The following is a 3,663-nucleotide window of genomic DNA, read 5'->3' on the forward strand; positions in this document are numbered from 1 at the left end:
TTGCTGTCGTTGAATCTGCAATCTTCTCAAACACATTTACATCAACACATTGATGAATGAAGAACAATGCTTTCTGATCCTTCTTCCTTACTTCCTTCTGCGTGTTTTTCTGTTCATCCGTCGCATCTGCTGCTACCGGAACATAACCATCAGTGACAAGATCTAGAACATCTTGAGCACCGAACAGTACACGCATTTGGATCATCCAACGATTCCAGTTTTTACCGTCAAATACTGGAAGTTTGGTGTTCATGTTGCCGTTTCCGTTCATCTTTCTACCTTGCACAGTACACTCAGATTTCTCACACAGTGTTTCCCAACCCACAGAATTAAAATTCTGATCAGATTTTGTTCAAGATTCAACACGAATCTAAGAATCAAAATCAAACACACAAGACCTCACGTTCACTCGTGTTTCCCGTGTTTCCCAATGAATCCGAACCGGAGCTCTAGATACCAATTGTTGGTGCAAAGGTAGAATAAAAGATGAATATTCTATTAAGAGAATGACGGCTACAAAACATGATTAAAAGTTACAATGATTGACACCCTATTTATAAGCCTCTAACAAACTTAAATATGAATCAAATCTAATATTTAAATCTAATATCTAACAAACTTAAATATGAATCAAATCTAATATTTAAATCTAATATCTAACAAACTTAAATATGAATTAAATCTAATAATTAAATCTAATATTATGTATCCAAATTTTGAAAAAGCATTCTTATTAGCAATCACCTATCTATGCCAATATATATATATAATTTCTATACACAAAAATATGACAAAACAACCTTAAATACTTTAGTTAAAATGGGAGAAAATTTGTCTACTCTTATAGATAACTATTAATTCCTCGACAAAGACAACCATTGATTTTCTCATCAAGGATATTAGGAAGATTCTTTTTTTTTTCTTGTCTCTCGATCCCAAAAATAAATGAAACAATTTTTTACCAATTGTGTTATTAACTTCAGATCAATTAGACAATCTTAGAATACACAATATAAATATATACATAAGTTTACAAAAACAACCATACCTCTAACAAACTCATACCTCGTTAAATTGTAAAGACTTATCATCCTTAAATAATGTTAAAAATAAAATTAATATAAAAAAGAGAGTTATATGATTTGGTAGTGTAATGTGAATATAGCGTAAAAGATTTACTTATGATCACATAGGCCTATAGAATAAAATCTAATGAAATGAGTTATTTAAAGAATAAAATCTAATGAAATCGGTGTTAAAAGTTAAAACTCAAGAACTCCATCTCAATCAATTTCACATCTTTGACTAATAAATGAGATTATGAAGAAAAAAAATTCAATAAAAAAAAAGATAATAAACAAATATATTATGAAAAGAAGAAAAGATATGAAAATAATTTATAGAATACATAAAAGCTTATGAGAAAAATATACTAATCATATGCGTTATTTTTGTTTTTGTAAGCTGCAATTTTATGATACAATTCTTAGATTCTTTATGTTCAGATTTAAAATATAAAATATATCAACAAATAAAATATCAAACAAACAATGAATAATTAGAGGGTACTTTCTTTTCTCATGAGACTTTGGGTCTCATTGTTTTGATTTTTTTTAAATGATTTTTTATATTGTTACATATTTTAGTGTAAAAAAAATTTACAAAGAAAATTTTTATAAAAACTTCAAATAAAAATTTGGTTTGAATAGTTATTTTTAAAATGTTATTTTAGGTATTTCATCATTTTATTAAAACTTTCTTTTGTATATCAAAATTTTAAAAAATCACTTAATTTTGAAACTATTTCAAATAGCTTTTCATAAAAATAATTTTTAAGATACAATTTTTTGAAAAAATTATGATTTTGACTATATTTTGATATTCAATAATATATATTTATGTTATAGAATAAACAATTCAATCTTTTAATTTAAATTTTTTTTTAATATTTTGAAAAATATTTTTGTAAAATTCATTTTCAAAAATACAAAGAAAAAATCTATTTTTTTAAAGCTAAAACAAACTGGTCGTTTATCTTGGACTCTATCCATTTCATAATACAATACATATAAATTGAAAAAAAAAATAATAACATAATGAAACATTTAAAAAAAATAATGATGATTTAAAATTAAAATATAATAGCTACTTAGTGATTCTATAAAAAAATTAAAAATTAAAATATTGATTACTTAAGAACATAAATAAAAATAATTAAAAAATAAAAAATAAGTGAATATTTAGTAGTTACTTAAAACCTGAATTAGGATTTTAAAAAAAGAAATAATGATGATTCAAAACTGAAAAATAAATCCATAAAATAGTAGTAGCAGGAGTAATAATAATAATTAAAAATTAAAAATATTTAATCAATAGGTAGTTATTAAAAATGAGTGGAATATGGTAGTTAATGAAATATATAATATTAAATAAATACTAATAAATATAATATGAAGTTATAAAGTTATCTTAATATTAAAGATAAAATTATTAAGTGACTTATATATAAGATATATAAAACTATTATTATTATTATTGTTTTTTTAATAATATTTACTAAATAAATAACAAAACGAAATAACATGGTTATAAAAAGTTAGGGAAAGAAAGGTTAGTGGGAGAAAAGATAAATTTTAGTAATAATTAAATATATAAAAGAATAAATAAATATATAAATTATAAAGTTATTCTTTGTTTTACCGCAAATAATTATTAAATAATTTAACAAATTTTATATATAAGAGTTTTTTTAAGATGCACAATTGCGTAAGACGTTTTAAAATATAAAATATCCACATATCAATTAGAAATGATTTAAAACTTTCTTAATAACAAAAATGAAATTAAAAAAATATTTAAATGATTCTTTTGAAGTTATTGAATGTCCAAATGATTAGAAAAGTAAATGAGAAATATATTTAATGGCAAACATGAAATTAAAAGAAAGAATTCAAAAAAGAAAGACATGAAATCCATCAAATGCACAATTTCATATTTAGACTTTTAGAAGTGAGAGAATGTGGAATGGTAGCATGAGTTTTAAAATAAATTTGTCTAGTGGTACAAGTAACTCTTAGTTGCTATAATTATGGTGTTGTGACTTAGTGGAATAAATAGTTAATGGGATGAAATTTTGTTTATATTTAATTATTAATTAGTAAATTAGTTAACAAATAAAATAAAGAGTTAGTGGGATCTACGTTATTAATTAATAATATAATATATAAGATTAACAATTTTTGTATTTACATATCATATATAAGATAAAATATATAAATAAAAGTTATTAAATAATTTAACAACTTTTATATATAAAATTATATGATTATAGTTGAGTTTTTCTTTTTTATTTATTTTTAAATTAAAAATAAACACAATTTCACTACGGTTGGATAACACAACCGTGGTGATATCAGTTACCTCATTTTATTTTTATTTTAATAGTGGCGTCATTCATTTTTATTTATTTTAAATCTGAAATTATTTCACATTTCACTATGGTTGTTTTAGCTAACCGTTGCGATATATTTTCTCTTTTATTTTTAAAAAATTTAATGATAAAAATTTAGGATTTTTTATAAAAATTAATTAAATAAATCAAACATTACTATGGTTGGTTTAAATAATCGTGGTGAAATATGTTATTTAAGAATATGAAACACG

The sequence above is a fragment of the Lathyrus oleraceus genome, chromosome 5 (assembly GCF_024323335.1).
Source record: "Lathyrus oleraceus cultivar Zhongwan6 chromosome 5, CAAS_Psat_ZW6_1.0, whole genome shotgun sequence".
NCBI classification, from domain to species: domain Eukaryota; kingdom Viridiplantae; phylum Streptophyta; class Magnoliopsida; order Fabales; family Fabaceae; genus Lathyrus; species Lathyrus oleraceus.